Here is a 25137-nt window from a genome sequence, read left to right on the forward strand (position 1 = left end):
GGGCCAAATACGAAGGGGTAGACAAGGTATGCAGTGCGTGTGAAGAGGAAGAAGAAACTGCCGAACACTTGATAATGTTCTGTAAATGGCTTCACCCTGTAGGTCAGGTTGATGGCACAGAGTTTTTCAAAGCACTGGGGTTTAAGGACAGTGACGGCAAATTAGACTTTAAGCGGGTAGAATTAACTAGAAAGAGCTTGTCTGATTCGTGGCTAAAGCCAAGGCACGAGTGAAAATTGAATCCTTCGCTGCAAAGTACGAATCCTAAACCTCACTATGAAAAAAAAATCTAGCTTTTGATCATTAAGTATAACGGCTTGGTGGCTCTAGCCACCACCCGATTTAAAGGGTACAGCCATATCCATCCATCCATCAACAACACAGCGCAGTAGCTTTTTGTGGGGGCATGCGGGCCCTTCGGGGCGCAGGATAGCTAGTAACGAGGAAAACAACCAGCGAGACTCTTTGACAGGTGGTATGGACAGATACGATTCCGAAGTGGCACCAGTATCTAAGATAGGTAGAGTCCGGGGCAGAAATAAACGTAGCCACGAGCGCCGAGCCATTTAAGATAGGGTATATTAACAAGCATGGCGGTAGGAACAGGCTGAACTGGGAAGAGATAGAAGAATAGCTAAGAGAGGAGAAGCCGATGGTATACATTTTTGTATAAACACATCTCAGGGACATGGAACAACCCCCTAACAATGTGGACTACGCCTGGCATAATTGTAATAGAACAGAAGGCAGCAGAAAGGGTGGTGGTATTGGGGCATTCATTCATAAAAGTACAGACCGGCAAAGGGTCAAGCAGAAGGGCAAGGAACATTTATGGCTAACAAGAAAAGTGGCAAGGCAAATGACACTCATTGGTTTCGTGTACTTGTGGACGGGAGCAAAGGCCAGAGAGGAAAACCAGGCAATGGTAGAGTGTATATCAAAGGACATTCAGGAGTTAGGAGAGAAGTGCGAGATAATTATACTAGGAGATATGAATGCACACATAGAAGATATAGATGGGTATACCGACCCGACAGGCAAAATCATCATTGATATGTGTGAAAGGCTGGATTTTATCATTTGCAACAGTACCGACAAGTGTGAAAGGCAAATAACACGGGAGGTAGGAAGGCTGCAGTCGACGATAGATTACGCACTGATGTCACTTAGGATGTATAATAAGCTCAGGGGAATGCACATGGATGAAGGTGGCTCCAGAAGTCTGGGTAGTGATCACAAACGTATCAAGCTAAGTTTTGGAAGAGCAATGAAAGTGGGAAGGAGACAAGATGAAGCACTCCAGAAAAATTTTTATTTAGAAAGGCAAATTGAAATAGCCACTAAACATGTTGGGAAAGTAATCGCTGAGGATAATAAAACAGTGTGGACATACACGAATCTAATTAGACTGTTTGAGCTAGAGCTTGCTAAGACACGGGAAAGTCACCACGGAAAAAAAGAGACAAACCCAAAAGTTGGGGAGATGAGGAAGTTAAAAGAGCCATAGCAAAACGTCAGGAAGCCTCTAGGGAACACAGACATGCTAAGCAGCGGGGTGAACCGACAGATGATGTTGAAAGAAATTGGGCAACCTTTCTAAGCTGTAGAAGGGATGCATCCCTTCTGATCAATGAAAAGATTAGAAGGAAGGGAGCTCAGTGGCTGGCAGAAGTACATAAAAAAGATAGAAAGGCAGCTGCGAAATTTTGGAACCATCTAAACTCCCTAAGAAATGAGTCGAGTCTAGAGCAGAGGTTTATAACTACAGCTCAAGGTGCTAGGCTAGAAGGGGACGAAGCTATTGAATATATACGAACAAGGGTGACAGAAAAATTTCAACGCAGAAGTGCTTTATGCACCACAATAGACAAGGATGAATCAAGTGGCGCAATGGCTCCATTTTCACAACAAGAGTGGGAAAGGGCAGAGAAAGGGTTCCTAGTAGTACATCAACACGCCCAAATGGCATTCCTATTATGCTGATGAAGACATTAGGTCCGAAGTCTAAGCAGACTTTGAGAGAGGCAGTGAGCAAAATAATAATTGATGGTGAAGTTCCCGATCAATGAAAACTTAGCAGGACGAGCATGATCTGTAATGGAAAGGGAGAGAAAGCTGACATAAACAACTACCGTCCTATAACAGTGACATCAGTGGTCTACAGGCTGGCGATGCAGATTATAAGGGAAAGACCGCAGGTATAGATACAGGATGAGGGGGTGCAGTGGGAACTGCAGAAGGGGTTTCGGAAATACGGGAAGTTGGAAGACAATCTGTTCTCACTGACGCAGTGCATCGAAAAAGCAGAAAAGGAGCACAGGCCCCTGTGGCTACCATTTTTGGATATCAATGGAGCGTACGATAGCGTGGTTCAAGAGGAGTTGTGGGGAATACAGGACACACTAGGCGTGGAAGATGTAGTCACTAATCTTTTAAAGGAGATCTATGAAAGTAACAAGGTAGTTATAAAGTGGGAAAAACAGCTATCTAAGCCTGCAGAGGTGAAACGGGGGCTTAGACAGGGGTGTCCTCTGTCACCCTTGTTATTTATGATGTAGCTACAAGGTTTAGAGGCCAAAATAGAGGGAAGTGGACTGGGCTTCAACCTCTCTTTCGTCATACAAGGAAAACTCATTGAACAGGCACTACGAGAATTGATGTACGCAGATGATATAGTGCTAATGGCCGACAACAAGGAAGATTTGAAAAGATTGGTGGATATTTGTGGTAATGAGGGAGATAGATTAGATTTCAGATTCAGTAAGGAAAAATCACGTCATAATTTTTAATGACAATGAAGGTAGTGAGCTTAGAATACAGTAGGTCACGCTAGAGATAACAAATAAATACAAATATCTGGGCGTATAGATAAACAATGGGGCCCAGTACCTAAGAGAACACGAAATATACGTGTCGACTAAAGGTAACAGGAATGCAGCGGTAATGAAAAACAGAAAAACTGTGGAATTTCAATAGGTATGATGTTGTGAGAGGAATATAGAAAGGGGTCATGGTTGCTGGTCCGAAATTCGGCAATGCGGTCTTGTGCGTGAGATCAGAAGTTCAAGCAAGATCAGAAATTAAGCAACGTGGAATAGGTAGGCTTGCCTTAGGAGCTCACAGGAATACACCAAATCAGGGAGTACAAGGTGATATGTGATGGACATCATTTGAGGGCAGGGAAGTTAGCAGCAACATAAAATTTGAGATGCGATTGAGAGAAATGGGGGAGGAGCGTTGGTCAAGGAAGGTATTCGGCTACTTATACTTGAAGAATGTCGATACAAAATGACGGAAGCGAACCAGAAAATTGACTGGTAAATACTTCGAAAACAGCAGGGGGCCAAACCAAAAAGAATTTTCGGTTAAGAAAAAGGTGAAGGAAGCTGAGACCCATATTTGGAGACTTGGCATGATTAGGAAGTCCGCACTAGATATCTATCGAACTTTTAAGCAGGAAATAGCCAAGGAAAGGATCTATGATAATACTCGGGGTAGTTCTCTACTGTTTGAGGCCAGGACGAGAGTATTGCGACCAAAGACATATCGCGCCAAATACGAAGGGGTAGACACGGTTTGCAGGGCGTGTGGAGAGGAAGAAGAAACTGCCGAACACTTGATAATGTTCTGTAAATGGCTTCACCCTGTAGTTCAGGTTGATGGCGCAGAGTTTTTCGAAGCACTGGGGTTTAGGGACAGTGGGGGCAACATAGACTTTAAGCGGGTAGAATTAACTAGAAAGAGGTTGTCTGATTGGTGGCTAAAGTCAAGGCACGAGTGAAAAATTGAACCCTTCGCGGCAAAGTACGAATCCTCAACCTCACTATGAAAAAAAATCTACTTTTTGTTTCATTAAGTATAACGGCTTGGTGGCTCTAGCCACCGCCCGATTTAAAGGGTACAGCCATATCCATCCATCCATCAGCAACACAGCGCAGTAGCTTTTTGTGGGAGCAAACGAGCCCTTCGGGGTGCAGGATAGCTAGTAACGAGGAAAACAACCAGCGAGACTTCTTGACAGGTGGTATGGACAGATACGATTCCAAAAGGCACCAGTATCTAAGATAGGTAGAGTCCGGGGCAGAAATAATCGTAGCCACGAGCGCCGAGCCATTTCAGACATAGAGTATATTAAATGCATGGCGGTAGGAACAGGCTGAAGTTGGAAAAGATAGAAGAATAGCTAAGAGAGGAGAGGCCGATGGTATACGGTTTTGTATAAACACATCTCAGGGACATGGAACAACCCCCTAACAATGTGGACTACTCGTGGGATAATTGTAATAGAACAGAAGGCAGCAGAAAGGGGGGAGGTATTGGGGCATTCATTCATAAATGTACAGACTGGCAAAGGGTCTAGCAGGAGTGCAAGGAACATTTATGGCTAAAAGGAAAAGTGGCAAGGCAAATGACACTCCTTGGTTTCGTGTACTTGTGCACGGGAGCAAAAGCCAGAGAGGAAAACCAGGCAATGGTAGAGTGTATATCAAAGGACATTCAGGAGTAAGGAGGAAAGTGCGAGATAATTATACTAGGACATATGAATGCACACATAGAAGATATAGATGGGTATACTGATCCGACAGGCAAAATAATCATGAATATGTGGGAATGGCTGGATTTGATCATTTGCAACAGTGCTGAGAAGTGTGAAGGGCAAATTACACGGGAGATAGGAAGGCTGCAGTCGACGATAGATTACGCACTGATGTCACTTAGGATGTATGATAAGCTCAGGCGAATGCACATAGATGAAGGTGGCTCCAGAAGTCTGGGTAGTGATCACAAACGTGTCAAGCTAAGTTTCGGAAGAGCAGTGAAAATGGGAAGGAGACAACGTGAGTAACTACTGGAGAATTTTTATTCAGAAAGGCAAATTAAAATAGCCACTAAACAAATTGAGAAAGTAATCACTGAGAATAATAAAACAGTGTCGACATACACGAATCTAACTAGACTGTTTCAGCTAGAGCTTGCTAAGGCACGTGACAAGTCACCACGGAAAAGAAGACACAAACCCAAAAGTTGGGAAGCTGAGGAAGTTAAGAGAGCCATAGCAAAACGTCAGGAAGCCTCTCGGGAACACAGACATACTAAGCAGCGGTTTGAACCGACAGAGGATGTTGAAAGAAAATGGGAAACCTGCATAAGCTGTAGAATGGATGCATCTCTTCTGATCAATGAAAAGATTAAAAGAAAGGCAGCCCATTGCCTTGCAGAAGCACATAAAAAAGATAGAAAGGCAGCTGCGAAATTTTGGAACCATCTAAACTCCCTAAGAAATGAGACGAGCCTAGAGCAGAGATTTTTAACTACAGCTCAAGGTGCTAGGCTAGAAGGGGACGAAGCTATTGAATATATGCGAACAAGGGTGACAAAAAAATTTCAACACAGAAGTGCTTTCTCCCCAGACACCTTGGGTAAACGCACACTTAGTACTGTATTGAATTTTATGGCGGCTGATGATGTGTCTATTTTGGACTATCTTGAAAAGTCCTTTGATGAATTTCAGGTCCTTTACAACACTGACTGCAGCACTGATAGGCTATGGCATTTATTTTCAATTGTTGTAGGGAAGTGCATAGACAGCTATGTACCCTGGATTAGAAAACGCATTTGTAAAACCAATCCTTGGATTACCAGAGAAATCATTCACACAAAAAGAAAACTAAAACGGAAACAAAAATCTTGTGCGAAAAATTGTACCCCTGAAGGAACAGCTTGCATTTCTTCAATGAGACAAGAACTGAAACGTCTGATCAAACAATCCAGGGATCGGTTTTTCAATGTGACATTGACGAAATACTTGAAGGAAGCCCCCTCAAGGTTTTGGCGCTTTATAACTACCCAAGCAAGCTCCCCGAGGCCACCTGAAATTACTCAACAACGTGTTGATGATTTCAATTCTTTTTTTGCTTCTGTGTTTACTCATGATAATGGCATTTTGCCCGAGTTTTCTACGTCATCATTGCAGCGGCCGATCGATGATGTCGTAATTAGCGAAGAGGGTGTCCTAAATCTTTTACTTAATATAAATACAAGAAAAATCCCCGGCCCTGATAGTATACCTAACGAATTTCTGTACAGATACGCTGAATGGGCGGCTCGCTTCCTTACAAAAATATTTCAGTCGTCCCTGCGCAGTGGCTCTTTTCCACTAGCGTGGAAGCGGGCTAAAATTACCCCTGTTCACAAAAGTGGCTCATCACGGGACGAGCGCAACTACCGTCCTATTTCGCTTATCAGTACATGTTCAAAGATACTCGAGCACATTATTAACAAGCACCTGATGTCCTATCTTGATACGCACAACCTATTATTTTCGAAGCAGCATGGCTTCCGCCGAGGCTTATCTACAACTACACAGTTAATTGAATTTGTTCATGATCTTTCAAGAACTATCAATTTGCGTGGTCAAACTGATGTGGTATATTTGGATTTCGCAAAGGCATTTGACAAAGTGTCGCACTCAAAGCTCCTGTTTAAAATTGACAAAACGTTTCAAAATAACAACTTGAAAAAATGGTTTTCATTCTGTCTCAGCTGCCGTCAGCAGTTTGTTCAAATAAAAAATAATCAGTCTAGAGCAGTTGCAGTTATTTCCGGAGTTCCCCAGGGGAGCGTGCTGGGTCCCCTTTTATTTTTGTTATATATAAATGACCTACCAAACCGGGTTACGGTCCCGATAAGGTTGTTTGCCGACGACTGTGTTGTTTATAGAAGAATTGAGACTGAACATGACCAAGTTAATCTAAACAACAATCTTCAAAGAATAAAGGATTGGTGCGAAGAATGGCAAATGAGTTTGAACACAGAAAAAACAGTCTTTATGACTATAACTAGAAAGAAAGCACCTCTAGATTACAACTACCAGATTGGCAATGCTTTTCTTAAGCGTGTACAAAACTATAAATATCTTGGGTTATGGTTCACGCCCGACCTCCGGTGGAACACCCATATTGATAATGTATGCTCCAGGGCTACCAAGACACTGTATAGCCTTAGACGTAATCTTTATACCGACCCATCTGATATAAAGTGTCTTGCTTACAAAACTCTTGTCAGACCTATTATCGAATAATCTAAAATTGTCTGGGACCCTTACACAAAGACAAACTGCAATAAAATAGCAAAAATACAGCGACTTGGTGCGAGATTTATTTTTAATAAATATCGCCGACATCATTCACCTACTGAACTTTGTAAAAAAGCTGGACTGGATAGTCTTGAACTTATGACGAGGATTGAGCGTCTGAAATTCCTCTTCAAGTTATTTCATAATCATTTTAAACTAAAGTATTCAAATTGCTTCCAGGTCAACACATAAGAACACTCCAGACATCGCCATAATATGTACATACCACGCCTAGTCCCACGTAACGATTGCTTTAAGTTTAGTTACTTTCCACGTGCTATTGAAGATTGAAATATGCTGCCAGAGTCTATAATTGGTTGTTCCTCGCTTACATCATTTGAACAGAATCTAAAACGTTTATTTTCTGAATAACAGTGGTGTGCGTGTGTACTTTTTGGTTGCATGAGACTGTAGTAGTTGTCTTTCAAATCTTCAGCGCGGTGCAAAAGTGCCGCCTCAAATGCGTCATGTGGTGTTCTGCGCGTATGTATTGCATTGCATGTGTGTTCCATTTCTTGTCATGTATAACTTTGAGTTGCTGCTCACAATAATACCGAGAAATTATCTCGAGACCTGTACGGTACTTCTTTTTCGCAAATAATTGTTTGTACCTCCACCCTGTAACAACCCACTTCTGGGCTAACAGTATAAATAAATGAAATGAAATGAAAATGAATGCTTTATGCACCACAATAGACAAGGATGAATCAAGTGGCGCAATGGCTCCATTTTCACAACAAGAGTGGGAAAGGGCTGAGAAAGGGTTCCTAGTAGTACATCAACAGGCCCAGATGGCAAACCAATTATGCTGATGAAGACATTATGTCCGAAGTCTAAGCAGACTTTGAGAGAGGCAGTGAGCAAAATAATAATCGATGGTGAAGTTCCCCATCAATGAAAACTTAGCACGACGAGCATGATCTATAAAGGAAAGGGAGAGAAAGCTGACATAAACAACTACCGTCCTATAACAGTGACATCAGTGGCCTACAGGCTGGCGATGCAGATTATAAGGGAAAGACCACAGGTATAGATACAGGATGAGGGGGTGCTGTGGGAACTGCAGATTGGGTTTTGGAAACACAGGAGGTTGGAAGACAGTCTGTTCTCACTGACGCAGTGCATCGAAAAAGCAGAAAAGGAGCACAGGCCCCTGTAGCTACCATTTTTGAATATCAATGGAGCGTACGATAGCGTGGTTCAAGAGGAGTTGTGGGGAATACAGGACACACTAGGCGTGGAAGATGTAGTCACTAATATTTTTAAAGGAGATCTATGAAAGTAACAAGGTAGTTATAAAAGGGAAAAAACAGCTATCGAAGCCCACAGAGGTGAAACGGGGGCTTAGGCAGGGGTGTCCTCTGTCACCCTTGTTATTTATGATGTAGCTACAAGGTTTAGAGGCCAAATTAGAAGGAAGTGGACTGGGCTTCAACCTCTCTTTCGTCATACAAGGAAAACTCGTTGAACAGGCACTACCAGAATTGATGTACGCAGATGATATAGTGCTAATGGCCGACAACAAGGAATATTCGCAGAGATTGGTGGATATCTGTGGTAATGAGGGAGATAGATTAGATTTCAGATTCAGTAAGGAAAAATCACGTCATGATTTTTAATGACAATGAAGGTAGTGAACTTAGAATACAGGAGGTCACGCTAGAGATAACAGATAAATACAAATATCTGGGCGTATGGATAAACAATGGGGCCCAGTACCTAAGAGAACACGAAATATACGTGTCGACTAAAGGTAACAGGATTGCAGCGGTAATGAAAAACAGAAAACTGTGGAATTTTAATAGGTATGATGTTTTGAGAGGAATATAGAAAGGGGTCATGGTTGCTGGTCTGAATTTGGGCAATGCAGTCTTGTGCGTGAGATCAGAAGTTCAAGCAAGATCAGAAATTAAGCAACGTGGAATAGGTAGGCTTGCCTTAGGAGCTCACGGGAATACACCAAATCATGGAGTACAAGGTGATATGGGATGGACATCATTTGAGGGCAGGGAAGTTAGCAGCAAGAGAAAATTTGAGATGCGATTGAGAGAAATGAGGGAGGAGCGTTGGGCTAGGAAGGTATTCGGCTACTTATACATGAAGAATGTCGATACAAAATGGCGGAAGCGAACAAGAAAATTGACTGGTAAATACTTGGAAAACGGTAGGGGGCCAAACCAAAAAGAATTTTCGGTTAAGAAAAAGGTGAAGGAAGCTGACACCCATATGTGGATACTTGGCATGATTAAGAAGTCCGCACTAGATATCTATCGAATTTTTAAGCAGGAAATAGCCAAGGAAAGGATCTATGATAATACTCGGGGTAGTTCTCTACTATTTGAGGCCAGGACGAGAGTATTGCGACCAAAGACATATCGGGCCAAATACGAAGGGGTAGACACGGTATGCAGTGCTTGTGGAGAGGAAGAAGAAACTGCCGAACAATTGATAATGTTCTGTAAATGGCTTCACCCTGTAGTTCAGGTTGATGGCGCAGAGTTTTTCAAAACACTGGGGTTTAGGGACAGTGAGGGCAAAATAGACTTTAGGCGGGTAGAATTAACTAGAAAGAGGTTGTCTGATTGGTGGCTAAAGTCAAGGCACGAGTGAAAACTTGAGCCCTTCGCGGCTAAGTACGAATCCTCAACCTCACTATGAAAAAAAACATCTAGCTTTTGTTTCATTAAGTATAATGGCTTGGTGGCTCTAGCCACCGCCCAATTTAAACGGTGCAGCCATATCCATCCATCCATCAACAACACAGCGCAGTAGCTTTTTTGGGGGGCAAACGGGCCTTTCGGGGTGCAGGATAGCTAGTAACGAGGAAACAACCAGCGAGACTCTTTGACAGGTGGTATGGACAGATACGATTCCAAAGTGGCACCAGTATCTAAGGTAGGTAGAGTCCGGGGTATTAATAAACGTAGCCATGAGTGCCGAGCCATTTCAGACATAGGGTATATTAACATGCATGGCGGTAGGAACGTGCTGAAGAGGGAAGATATAGAAGAATAGCTAAGAGAGGAGAGGCCGATGGTATACGGTTTTGTATAAACACATCTCAGGGACATGGAACAACCCCCTAACAATGTGGACTACGCGTGGGATAATTGTAATAGAACAGAAGGCAGCAGAAAGGGGGGTGGTATTGGGGCATTCATTCATAAAAGTACAGACTGGCAAAGGGTCAAGCAGGAGTGCAAGGAACATTTATGGCTAAAAGGAAAAGTGGCAAGGCAAATGACACTCCTTGGTTTCGTGTACTTGTGGACGGAAGAAAAGGCCAGAGAGGAAAACCAGGCAATGGTAGAGTGTATATCAAAGGACATTCAGGAGTTAGGAGAAAAGTGCGATAATTATACTAGGAGATATGAATGCACACATAGAAGATATAGATGGGTATACCGATCCGACCGGCAAAATGATCATGAATATGTGTGAATGGCTGGATTTGATCATTTGCTACAGTACCGAAAAGTGTGAAAGGCAAATAACACGGGAGGTAGGAAGGCTGCAGTCGAGGATAGATTACGCACTGATGTCACTTAGGATGTATGATAAGCTCAGGGGAATGCACATAGATGAATGTGGCTCCAGAAGTCTGGGTAGTGATCACAAACGTATCAAGCTGAGTTTTGGAAGAGCACTGAAAGTGGGAAGGAGACAAGATGAACAACTCCAGAAAAATTTTTATTTAGAAAGGCAAATTGAAATAGCCACTAAACAAGTTGGGAAAGTAATCGATGAGGATAATAAAACAGTGTGGACATACACGAATCTAATTAGACTGTTTGAGCTAGAGCTTGCTAAGACACGTGAAAGTCACCACGGAAAAAAAGAGACAAACCCAAAAGTTGGGGAGATGAGGAAGTTAAAAGAGCCATAGCAAAACGTCAGGAAGCCTCTTGGGAACACAGACATACTAAGCAGCTGGTTGAACCGACAGAGGATGTTTAAAAAAATTGGAAAACGTTTCTAAGCAGTAGAATAAATGCATCTCTTCTGGTCAATGAAAAGATTAGAAGAAAGGCAGCCCATTGGCTTGCAGAAGTACATAAAAAAAGATAGAAAGGCAGCTGGGAAATTTTGGAATTATCTAAACTCCCTAAGAAATGAGACGAGCCTAGAGAAGAGGTTTTTAACAACAGCTCAAGGTGCTAGGCTAGAAGGGGACGAAGCTATTGAATATATACGAACAAGGGTGACAAAAAAATGTCAACACAGAAGTGCTTTATGCACCGCAATAGACAAGGATGAATCAAGTGGCGCAATGGCTCCATTTTCACAACAAGAGTGGGAAAGGGCTTAGAAAAGGTTCCTAGTAGTACATCAACAGGCCCAGATGGCATTCCAATTATGCTGATGAAGACATTAGGTCCGAAGTCTAAGCAGACTTTGAGAGAGGCAGTGAGCAAAATAATAATCGATGGTGAAGTTCCCGATCAATGAAAACTTAGCAGGACGAGCATGATCTCTAAAGGAAAGGGAGAGAAAGCTGACATAAACATCTACCATCCTATAACAGTGACATCAGTGGTCTACAGGCTGGCGATGCAGATTATAAGGGAAAGACCGCAGGTATAGATACAGGATGAGGGGGTGCTGTGGGAACTGCAGAATGGGTTTCAGAAACACAGGAGGTTGGAAGACAATCTGTTCCCACTGACGCAGTGCATCGAAATAGCAGAAAAGGAGCATAGGCACCTGGGGCTACCATTTTTGAATATCAATGGAGCGTACGATAGCATGGTTGAAGAGGAGTTGTGGCGAATACAGGACACACTAGGCGTGGAAGATGTAGTCACTAATTTTTTAAAGGAGATCTATGAAAATAACAAGGTAGTTATAAAGTGGGAAAAACAGCTATCTAAGCCCACAGAGGTGAAACGGGGGCTTAGACAGGGGTGTCCTCTGTCACCCTTGTTATTTTTGATGTAGCTACAAGGTTTATAGGCCAAATTAAAGGGAAATTGACTAGGCTTCAACCTCTCTTTCGTCATACAAGGAAAACTCATTGAACAGGCACTACCAGCATTGATGTACGCAGATGATATAGTGCTAATGGCCGACAACAAAGAATATTTGCAGAGATTGGTGGATATCTGTGGTAATCAGGGAGATAGGTGAGAGTTCAGATTCACTACGAAAAAATCACCAGTCATGATTTTTAATGACAATGAAGGTAGTGAGCTTTGAATACAGGAGGTCACGCTAGAGATAACAGATAAATACAAGTATCTGGGCGTATGGATAAACAAAACAGAAAACTGTGGAATTTCAACAGGTATGATGTTGTGAGAGGACTATAGAAAGGGGTCATGGTTGCTGGTCTGAAATTCTGCAATGCGGTCTTGTGCGTGAGATCAGAAATTAAAGCAAGATCAGAAATTAAGCAACGTGGCATAGGTAGGCTTGCCTGAGGAGTTCACGGGAATACACCAAATCAGGGAGTACAAGGTGTTATGGGATGGACATCGTTTTAGGGCAGGGAAGCTAGCAGCAAGATAAAATTTGAGATGCAATTGAGAGAATTGGGGGAGGAGCGTTGGGCTAGGAAGGTATTCGGCTACTTATACATGAAGAATGTCGATACAAATTGGCGGGAGCGAACCAGAAAATTGACTGGTAAATACTTCGAGAACCGCAGGGAGCGAAACCAAAAAGAATTATCGGTTAAGAAGAAGGTGAAGGAAGCTGAAACCGATATGTGGAGAATTGGCATGATTAAGAAGTCCGAACTAGACATCTATCGAACTTTTAAGCAGGAAATAACCAAGGAAAGGGTCTATGATAATACTCGGGGTAGTTCTCTACTGTTTGAGGCCAGGACGGGAGTATTGCGATCAGAGACATATCGGGCCAAATATGAAGGGGTAGACACGGTATGCAGTGCGTGTGGAGAGGAAGAAGAAACTGCCGAGCACTTGATATTGTTCTGTAAATGGCTTCACCCTGCAGTTCAGGTTGATGGCGCAGAGTTTTTCAAAGCACTGGGGTTTGGGGACAGTGAGGGCAAAATAGACTTTAAGTGGGTAGAATTAACTAGAAAGAGGTTGTCTGATTGGTGGCTAAAGTCAAGGCACGAGTGAAAAAGTGAACCCTTCGCGGCAAAGTACGAATCCTCAACCTCACTATTTAAGGAAAAAATAATAAATCTAGTTTTTGGTTCATTAAGTATTACGGCTTGGTGACGCTAGCCACCGCCCGATCTAAAGGGTACAGCCATATCCATCCATCCATCCATCCATCCATCCATCCATCCATCCATTCATCCATCCATCCATCCATCCATCCATCCAAATTGGCCGCCAGATGTCCGTAGACTTTGTCTATTTTGCTGGCAAAATAGTCTTTAAGCGGGTAGACTTAACTAGAATGCGGTTATCTGATTGGTGGCTAAAGTCAAGGCACGAGTGAAAATTAAGCCCCTCGCTGCAAAGAACCCGTCCGACTTTACTATTTAAAGAAAAAAAGATAAATTTATAGGTTAGTTCACTCAGTATTACGGCTAGGTGGCGTTCGCTGCCACCGAATCTAAATGGTACAGCCACATCCATCCATCCATCCATCCATCCATCACGACCGACACGAAAGGGTAGACAGGCTATGCAGTCTGTGTGGGGAGGAAGAAGAAACTGGAACACTTGATAAAGTTCTGTGAAGAGCTTGCTCTGCAAAGGATTGGTTCGGGGGGTAGACGCAAGTCTAAGGCCAGCAGAAGACTTAGACATCTTTTCCCCAGCAGGTGTTATTTCTGTTTACCGCTGTACCAAACAGGAAAACAAACAGAAAGTTCCCACTGAAACTGTAATTGCCACATTCGCTGGAACAGATCGCCCTTCGGAGATCAAGGCATGGCCGCTTATCTATAAGGTCGAAGCTTTGGCTCCCCGTCCGCTGCAATGTGCTAAATGTTGGCGCTTTGGGCACAGTACTAAAAGTTGTCGATCGGAGACTCTATGCCGCATATGCCAGGTCATATACGGGGCTGGTCATAGTACTGCTGAGTGTCAATCAGACAATAAGACATGCTGTTTGTGCAAGGCAAATCACGCTGCAAGCGATCCTAACTGCCCTGCAAGATCAAAGGAACTTCAGGTGATTGAAATCATTGAAAGGAGACAATGCTGTCGTAGAGAAGCAATTGCAGAAATTCAAAGCAGGAATTAGGGTTTCCGGCATAGTAGCTCGTCCACCTCTTTCTATATATGCATCACTTTCTCAGTCCATTTCTGCTATGGTAGAAAAGGCCGTAGAAAAGGTATTAGAAAATATTTTACTCAATCTGTCCGACTCACTCAATAATATTATGGATTCACAGATGTCGGGCGCATCTGATCGAATAACTAAGCGTATCCAACCTCCTAGTGCCTCAAGTAATAAACCTGCCGAAAATCAGTCAGATGTCTCTATCGATAATGAGGCAATGCCTTCCAGATCTAACACAACTGAGCAGGAAGGTATATCTGATTCAGAATCAATAAGTAATCGGGATGTAGATATAGATGCTCGCCTTTTGAAACGCACCAGATCACCCACTAGCAAACTTAATAATTCTTCTCACCCAAAAACAAAAAAGAGTGTGAAGAAACCTAGGTCTATAGCGGACTTCTTAAAAGACAGTATATTAGATCAAGCAGTTGCTACTGCTTGCTTATCATCATAGGGTGCCTTAGAGTACTTCAGTGGAACTGCCGTTCAATTCTCTCTGCAACTACAGACTTATTATACCAAATTTCTCAACAATCTCCAGACTTCATAAATTCACAAAAAACTTGGCTGTCTGCTGATCAAAACGTCTATCTAAAAAACTCTCAGTGCTTTCGACTGCACCGAGACTCACGTGGTGGAGGATTAATGTTTTTCATTTCATCCAAAATTTGTCATAAAGCACACTTAGTTTACCAACAAATATTACACAATTATGAAGTATTGCTTCTGGAACTTCACTTTCCCAGATGCGCGCCACTATCTATAGTCCACAACTACTTTCCGGCTGGAATACAAGATGAAAGAGCCCTTGACGTGACTGGGGGTTTTTGCAGAAACAGTATACTGTTTGCGGGAGACTTCAATTCCCATCACGTGTCATGCGGATTCCGCTCTGATTCATCAGGAAAACTCTTGTGAGACTGGACTAATCGGAATAACCTTATTTGTTGGAGCTCCAGAGTTCTGACATTCGTTCGATGTAATTCGAAGTTCGTCTTAGATTTGACATTTGCTAGCTCAAGTGTGACAATATCGTCTTGAACTGTTCTTGATACCGCTACAAGTAGTGATCTTTGCCCTCTGGTATTTGAAGTCAGCATTCCTTTAGTGACGGTAGAACGCCAGGTGCAAAGTTTTGTACACTACTCTAAATTTAAAAAGAATTTACAGCCAACGCTGTCTTCCTTGCCCAATATGAAAGCAAATATGAAAGCTATGAGCCTTTGCTCCACCCTAAAGTGTACAATTAAAAAATCACTGTTCACTATATCTTCAACAAAGGGAAAATTCCTATCTGCTAGGTGGAATGTGGATTGTGCCAGAGATTATAGACGCCGCAACGCTGCATGAAAAAAACTCCTTACCAACCAATGTCCGACTAATTGGAGAAATTATTTATTTGCTAAAGCTACCTTTAGGAGAACAGTTTCACTAGCGAAAGACGATTAGGAAGAAAAACGGTACAGCTATCTATCCAAGAGCGGCAACAAGAAAGCTCTATTCAGATTTCTCTGTAATCGTAAGGCTATTACAGCACACGTAAATATTGACTCAGTTATTTTTTCTCTAACTGACTTGGAAGATACATAGACTGAAATTGCATTAGGATTGAAGAAGGGATTTACATCACAAATCAAAATAAAGTGGGCAAAACCATCATTGGGAAATGATTTGATTGAAGTAAGTAGGGATAAACTTGCGCACGTCGTTCGTATTCTGCCAAACACAGGTCCTAGACCAGATGGCGTCACTTCAGAAATGTTAAAATTATTATTCGACATCTCCCCTGAAGACATCTTTAACGTTGTCAACTATTCACTTGAAAATAGTTGAATACCTCCTGACTGGAGACTTCCAAAAATAATACCGCTTCTTAAAAAACAGGGACTAGGAATGCAGATAGATAACATTAGGCCAATCGCTTTAACATTACACGTAGTTAAGTTAATAGAAAGAATACTTTACATTAGAGTCACGAAGTTCATAACAGATAATGCGATACTCAGGGCGTGCCAGATTGGATTTAGACCAGGTTACTCTATATGGTGGGCGCATGTTGATTTAGAGGCTCGTATAAAGCTTGCTCGCCACAGACGACAATATGCGGCCATAGTAACCCTTGATTTAGCCAAGGCATATGACAGTGTTGAACATCCTATTCTTATCAATGCCCTAAATAAGCTTACGTTCCCGCAGTACATAACAAACTGGATATACGAATTTTTAAAAGACAGAAAATTTTATTGCTCCCAACGAGGTGTTTCCACACCAAAGTATAGCCAAACGAGAGGTGTTCCTCAAGGCTCTGTTCTATCGCCTGTGCTATTTAACATTTTGTTAAGTTCACTACCACTGAGTTATAAGGTACAAGTATATGTATATGCAGATGATATCGCGTTCTTTGCATCTGATCGCGATATTTATTTACAACATTCGACTTTACAGTGTTATTTGGCAACATTGGAAACCTGGTATCAGAAAATTTATATGAACCAGAACGTAACTAAAAGTGCTCTAATAGTTTTTCCATTGGACGCACCAGTTACTCTTTCTCTTCAGTACCATCAAGAAATAATTTCCCAGGTTAACTGTATTAAATATCTGGGTGTACTGTACGATCAAAAACTGAGCTGGCGTGACCACATTGAATATATTTGAATTAAGGCTACACGCGCTGTTGGAATGATAGGTAGGCTTGGCCGCCTCCATTCTGGTCTTCGCAGAGATACGCTGATCATGATTTATCGCATGCACGTTCATCCAATTCTTGCTGGATGTGTACTATTCTCTGGTGGACCAGCATACAAAATAAACCCCCTGATTCTCTTTGAGCGAGAAGCTCTACGTAGTTATTTAGGTGTGCCAAAATTCACAGCTAACAATGTTTTGTATCAAGAAGCTCGGATACCCACCCTTGCTTGCAGATTTCGTATTTTAACAGCAAAAACCTATTTAAAATTATGTGAATTCACTTTAAGAAGGCAACAGTTTGTATTCTTTGCCGAGCCTGGTGTCTTTTTCAATGAGCATTGGTCCCGTGTATATAAACCCCAAGTGCTATTTGTTCAAACACTTCTAGGTGCTTTAAATGTTAATATATTTGAGATCACACCATCTGTCAAACCAATCAGCCAACTGCAAATAAAATTTGACGATATCTTCCCCATGAACGCTAAACACTTTCCCTCTAAATATTTTAATAGTTTATTAGAACAACGCCTGTCTCAATTAGGTAGTAATATAGTAATTGCAACTTATGCATCTATGAGTGGCGAGAAGGCAGGGGTGGGCATTTTTTCTCTCTCATTATTCTGGTCATTTTCATTACGCCTCCCAGATATACATCAATATTTGAAGCGGAATTAATGGCCGTTATACTAGCTATTCGTAAACTTCCTGCGACTCATTTGACAGGTGTGATAGCGTCTGACTCGTATTCCATGTGTTCATTTTTATCATCATCGTCGACATCAGCAATACTAGAAATTTTTAAATCATTAATCCAAGCAAACATTCATCTAGTGCGAATGATATGGGTGTCAGACCATCGTAGTATATTTATAAACGAGATGGCCGACACACTTGCGCGAACATCTCTTGATCTTGCGAATGTGCCAATCATGCCTCCTACAGCTTATGTAACAGCAGCGAGGTTTAGAAAATTTTCCCTTCTTGAAGACTCATCACAAATCATGATACCAAATCCAGATTTCCCGCACCTGCACATCACATGGAATAATAAGTGGTGTCCCAAGCGTAAATTAGGAGTCTTGATAACAAAATTCCGTTGCCGTGTACCACCTCTCAATTTCTACTTAAACAGGTATGGTCTGGTGCCATCCCCTCTGTGCTAAAGCTGTAACGAACCTGAACATATCGACCATTTTCTTATCGCATGTCACCGTTTCAAAAATCAAAGAAAAAACTGCTTCGAAATTTTATTCAGAAAACTAGGAATATCACTTAATACTCCAAATATTTTGTCTTTTGGGGCTACTTCATTGTGACACAGCGACCGGAACATCTGCGGGGCTCTCTGCGAATTTTTCTATAACACAAGAAGATTACCTTGCTGAGTCAGTGATCAGCTCTCGAATTTTACTAGCAACACTATCAAGAAAAGTTTTTTTGCCTTTTCTTGTTACCTGTATTTGCGCATATACCGTGGCTTTCCACCCCTGAGCAATGTATGGCTAGGGGGGCCTTTGTCAGGCAGTTGCATCTGCCTTTAGCCCCTTTATCTCAGACCATGACTGTTTGAATAAACTTCAAAAAACACACTACCACTTATTATTTAGCTGATACACTGCAGTGATTCAACTTTCAGGAGAATTTTATATAACGATTCCACCTCAGATATTCAACAAATTATATTATTTCTCTCCTCCCCCCCTTTTTTCTTCTTTTTTTACATTGCGCCAAAATGATTTCACAGGCAAAACACGAAAATCATATACCCCTAGTCTAGAAAAACCTAAAGGTATTGACTTGCATTAACCACCGGCTTCTTGGCCAATCCCCCTCAGTGGGTGAGAGCCACAAAAGAAAGGAACAAGCAAGCAAGCAAGCAAGCAAGGCTTAACCCTATAGTTCAGGATGACGGCGCAGAGTTTTTCAAAGCACTGGGGTTTAGGGACAGTGAGGCCAAAATAGACATTAGGAGGGTAGAAGTAACTAGAAGAAGGTTATCTGATTGGTGGCTAAAGTCAAGGCACGAGTGAAAATAAACCCTTTACTGCAAAGTAGGAAACCACAACCTCACTATTTAAGGGGAAAAATTCTGGTTTTTGGTTCATTATGTAATACGGCTTGGTGGCGCTTGCTACTGTCCGATCTAAAGGGTACAGCCATATCCATCCATCCATCCATCAATCCATCCATCCAGCCATCATCATCAACACAAACAAGCGAGGCGTGTTTCGATTTCTGGGGCTTGCTGTTCTGGGGCTTGCTGGGGCTTCAAGGTCCAGCAAGCCCCAGAAAATTCAAGGCCCTCATGCACAGAACCCTTGCTTGTGTGCGACAAAGGCATGGGTCCCGTAGATGCGGCAGACATCATCTGCTCAGAAACCACCTACTAGTAGCGCGCACCAAGCGCTGTAGATCATATATTTAGGTCACTATCTATTATTACCTGCAGCTAAAACGTCTGTTACATTTATTTATTGACGTTAAAGATAGATACCGGGCAAATACACAATATATTAGCAGTTATCGTCATCTATTTGAATGATATGTGGGGTTAAACGTACCAGAACCACCATAGGATTATGAGAGATGCCAGATTTCATCGTGATTTTTATGCATTATGTCGCCAAAAGAGCATGTAGACAATGGCAACACACTGGAAGCATCATCTGCCATGCTACGCTATTAACCGCATTTTCTCCGTGATGCTATCAGGCCTACCTGTAATGCCGTGATGGCCTAGCACGATTTCCTCCTCAGATACTCTTTAAATCCGCAGAATTATTTTGTGTACTGCAGACGCCTTGAGCATATGTCTAACTGCTAGTCTGGGTGCTCTCATGATGACCACTTTCACTTGGGGTACACAAAATGAAAAAGGCAGGGTAAGATGGTGAGACGATGATGACCCGCTGGTCATGACATGAATAATTTCACAATCCCGTCGCGTATGTCAACAAACTCTTTCCGCCAGACAGTGGCACATACAAGAGGGCAGGTACGTGCCACAGGTGTTTGACAGTTTATACCTACCGTGGAATGACGAAAGCAGACATGGAGAATTCTACCACGCAGCCACACCAGGTCTCAGAACTACATTTCAAATAGACCCTAACCTTTGTGAAACATCGATGATGGCCGCAGTACTGGCTATCCAATTTAAAAACAGTACATAAGTCTTCCTAAGGTACAGCCATCATGTCAGGTTAAGTAACCTCGATTGTAGCTAGGCGCCATCTGCTGAAGTTGATTTATGTAGCAGTGTCCAGGGCTCCCATCCTTGCAAGCACAAGCATTTCATATCAGGTAACCACTCCTGGTATTGCTAATATGTATATTGATGTTGGCATCGTTACCCAATTGTAAACAACTGGTCATATAAAATATATGCGGCCGCCTAATGTATGTCTGTGTGTGTGAATTTGTACTTATCTTTAGCGCCACTTCATGAAGTTTCACTCAATACAAAAATTACAACACAGCCCCCTTCCATATGCGTGCTTCACATAACATCAACTCCCTAGGTACATTGGATTTGCCAAATTTTCTTCGTTTCATGCACTGTATCAATCTTCTACGAGTGCTTTGTTGTGTTATGGCAATGCTACACTTATCTGCACAGGTTGATTTTTCAAAATGGAAATGTCCTTAGGAGATGAGGGTGAAAATTAAAAAGAAGACATCATTCTTGTCTCCACATTTATTGTGCTTTGTTTAGCGCATTAGTGCATTCACTGCATCTCATTTTCATTGTACGAAAATAATGTTGTTAGAGGCATCAATAAGTATGCCAGAATGGCATGAAAACCTACAAAGTTGGAATTATATAGAAAATTGATTTGATTGATATGTGGGGCTTTATTGTTCCAAAACCACCATATCAATCAAATCTAAAATTGATATGGTGGTGGATATGAGAGGCACCGTAGTGAAGAGCTCCGGAAATTTCGACCACCTGGGGTTCTTTAACGTGCACCCAAATCTGAGCACATGGGCCTACAGCATTTTCGCCTCCATTCAAAATGCAGCCACCACAGCCGGCATTCGATCCCACGAGCTGCAGGTAAGCAGCTGAGTACCTTAACCAATAGACCACCGCAATGGGGCATTGCATAGACAATTGAAGAAGACCCAAAAGTGCCTTTGATGGTTGCAAATCATAAAAGGAATGCTTTAGGAGCCTGAAACGCTTGAACGCACAAGAAAGTGCTCTGTTTTAATAAAGATGTGTTTTTCTTGACATTGTAACCACCCTGCTGCAGCGCCTTCAGACTAAGCGGGGTAATCATTGAATAAAGAAAAAATAAATAATGCATTGGTGAAATTTATCGCCAATTATATGGACTGTCTCAGCGGGTTTTTTGGTCTTAATCAAGTCCTGTGTGAAGTGCAGGTCAATAGCACTGCTGTGTACAATGCATGTTCTATGCAAAAGTAACGTGCTCACGAGAAGTAGGGATGCCTGAAAGGGACGTGAGATAACACCACCTACGTTCGAGGCCTGCTGTCGATGGCTCCTCAAGCCATTGTGCTGGCACTGGCAAAACAGCCCTGGCACGCCCACTATCTCAAAAGACAGTTCGTATACCTTTTCGTGAGTTGCACTTTCACTAATTTGCATTGGGATGACAGACAACATGAAAACTGCTTTACTCGTCGAAACAGCTGTATTCTCTTACACTAGTGTTTAATAAAGTTGCATGAGTTTGAAGCTGTTAGCCTTACTTTGTGTAACATTCTGATTTGTTGCTGTTGCATACATTGCTTCAGCCTTGTGTTAACAAAAAAGAATCATAGAGGCATGGAAGAATTTCGAAACAAATATGTGTGACATCAGTTTTGGTGGCAGCATATCAAACTTTGAAGCAGTGGTAAGCAGAAATTACTTTTATTTTTGCTTTGCAAAGTCATTAAAACGAATTTGCAAACCTGCCTTTGTGTTTTCAGTGTTGCTTGACTTGTGTTTTGGGTACTTGTGTGCACTATGAACAATATGTACTTGTGTGCACTATGAACACAGTCATAGTATTGACAATACTTTCCGCTTATGAGTGATACAATGCTACTGCGGTTTACCTTTCTTTAATCTAACTATTTTCCTTCAAGTTAAGACGCCAAATATACCCCACAACTCACACTGCCTTCTCAGGGTCTAGTATCTTCACTCAGAAGTGAAACAACAGCCTGCATGCCTTCTGTTGACACACTTACCTACCTGTCTCCGAAAGCCTGGAATCGCCAGAGCGGACAACCGGCACAGAAGACTGCATGTCCCGTTCCTCCAGCTCGGCCGAAGTAAGGTAGAGGTGCCGAGAGCGAACGTTTATGCCACGAAAACCTGGCTTGTCTTTCTTAGATGACTCGACGCTCATTGCTTAATGATTTGAAAAAAAGAAACAGAAGGAGGCTGCTAATCAGAGACAAATGGAGCAGTATGCCAAGCCTTTTGAATATGGCAAACTCATAATTCATCAGAGTCATCACATTGTCATATTTCATTGTTTGCTCACCAGATTCAGTACCTGGTGCTACAGAAGTGTTGTGCAGCTTAGCACACGTCTAAAAGTTTCATTCCTGGAAAAAAGAAGAGAGATAATTGCATGATGTGACATAAGTCAACATAAAAAAGACAGCCTAATTAACATGTGTGCAACTTCTACCAGATCAAATCAAGGCTTCGACGGACACTCACCTGGTCGGGAAGAATCATTGAGTAAGACAACGAAGGTGACGAACCAGAAGAGAATAATAATGTACTAAGACGTTTCAGCACCCAGAACAAGAGCCTTGTTCGCAATCTAAGATTGCGAAAAAGGCTTCTGTTCTGGGTGTTGAAGCGTCTTCGTACACTCTTACTATCTTGTGGTCAGCATTTCTCTTTTTAGTCAACATACACTAGACTATGCTTGTGCTGTATGGGATGATTTGCAGGTCAGATTGTTTGATGAAATTGAAAATTAAAAATCATGCAGCCAGGTTCTTCCTGGGAAGGTACAAGAGAAGGAAGATGTGCACTTAAATAAAAAATGAACTTGGGTTGAAAGTGGTTTTTTCGCATCTGCAAAAATTGCGACTGAAGTTCTTTTTTCAGATTTATAACAACAGAACTGGAATTGAAAAAGAAGGGTACCTTAAAGAACTTCATTACCATTAATCTAGACCTGACCATGTATCAGGATGAACCAATTTGTAGAATCATTTCTGTTAGAACGATTAAAATTGGAATGAGTTGTTTGAAATTCAAGTCTGCTGTAAAAATGAAAAGTTCATGTCATTTCTATAACCTCCTCCTGTAACGCCTTCGTGCAATGCGGGCTAGTCTTTGAATGAAGAATAGAGAGAGAGAAATAGAAGGCATTCTAATTTTTTTTTAATTTCGAGCTTTCACCTTACCACAGAAGGATTACAAAATAGACTGTAGCAGAGAGCTCTTAATCAAACAGTGCACACAGATTTAGGTACACAGGTGTTCATGCTTATTGCCTTCATCAAGTGGAGGCAATGCAAAGTATTGAAACCATGTCATAAAGTGTAGCATTGCAACGTTTTTGTTGCAAATCTACAAAGAAGGATACCTTATAGAAGCAAATGAAGCACGACTCCAACACCACTGCGTGCAGCATACACTGGTGTAAGCATTGTCAAGTTTCACATACAGGAAGCACAGCAAACCATTAATAAACGTCCAATCAAAAAGCTGACCACAAAATAAATGACAAGAACGATCAAAAACCATTTACGCAACCTCCTTGCATCGGTCGGCCTTGCTCAGTTATGCAAAGGACCTCACATACGCTGTCCAAGCTTCAGTAGAGGCTATATAAGAGGGGTACGCAGAAGTAACCAGACTGGCACTATTGCTTGATGCCACCCTAGCACATTACTCTCCCGGTAGGCGAACATCTTGCTGCACCCCTCAAGTTCATTCCACCCAGTGAATCCACCCAGGTAGCTTTTCTCGTGGTACAGAACTTTTTTTCCGTTAAAGCAACTCCGTCTACTCGGCGTTTCTTTTTTTGTCAAGGCTGACAAAAGTGAGTGGAGGGTGGCTGAGAGATTTTGTTCAGAGCTCAAGCAACATTACTGAGCAACTATCCTGAAAATGTGATATTAAAGAAACGGATGACGTGACAGGTAAAGCATAATGGTTCGAGTGATTTTCTCTCTTCTAAAAAGGGAAAAATGTCGCTTCACGAGATACCTCGTTCTGGACGTCCGCGAGCTTCGTGAGTGAACAAAAATGTGGAACAATTTTTGCCACTTACGCATAAATTAACCACAGACCACTAAACAGTTAGATAACTTATCTAATATAGCTTGAAGCTGGTTCAGCAAGCTTTGTAGCTGTAGATTTGTGGATTAGTATGGTCGTTCAGAAATTTCTGTCACAAATTTCAAGAAAGGAGCGAAGAGCTGGTTAAGCAAACAAAGGTCGTGCTTTCAAAGAACAGCTCTGAAGCTACCGAGACTTTCACTCTAAGGTTGTTATAAATAGTCATAGTGCTATTCTAACCACAATAAAAAGTTGACACTCACTCACAGTTCACTCAAAGCAGCCACTACAACAAAATGCGGGTGCACGATACTGTTGTCATAAAAACAAACAAAAAAATTGCTGCACCCCAAGAATGCTTTCAGAGATAAGCAACCAAAGGCAAAGAGCTCGAGAGGTATAGCACGATGCTTGCCTAGCAGGAGAATCGCGTGCTACAGTATCTCCGCCAGACACAGCGCCACTCCATTATTATTGGAAACCCCGTGGTTTATAACAGAACGCCTTCATAACACAAAGCCGGATAACACAACGCCTTGATCGTTACCATAAAGTTTAGAATAGTATTTACTACAAAAATCTGGGGCATTGCAGTTGTTCAGCCACCATGGGAACAATGGATGGTGCATGGATTTGCCTCGCCTTCACACCGGCAGCTTTGATGAACTTGTGGGTTTATTTACTGTATGTTAGAGCTTTCAAAACTGGATTGAATAAATGGCACACCACGAACCTCGTGAGCTGAGTCAAGTTGCTCATTAGTAAGACTGCTGAAAATTCACTAGACTTTATCTTGCTACTTAAGTGACGGCTGGCCAAACGGAGCCAA

Source organism: Rhipicephalus microplus, chromosome X, assembly GCF_043290135.1.
Source record: "Rhipicephalus microplus isolate Deutch F79 chromosome X, USDA_Rmic, whole genome shotgun sequence".
Lineage (NCBI taxonomy): Eukaryota > Metazoa > Arthropoda > Arachnida > Ixodida > Ixodidae > Rhipicephalus > Rhipicephalus microplus.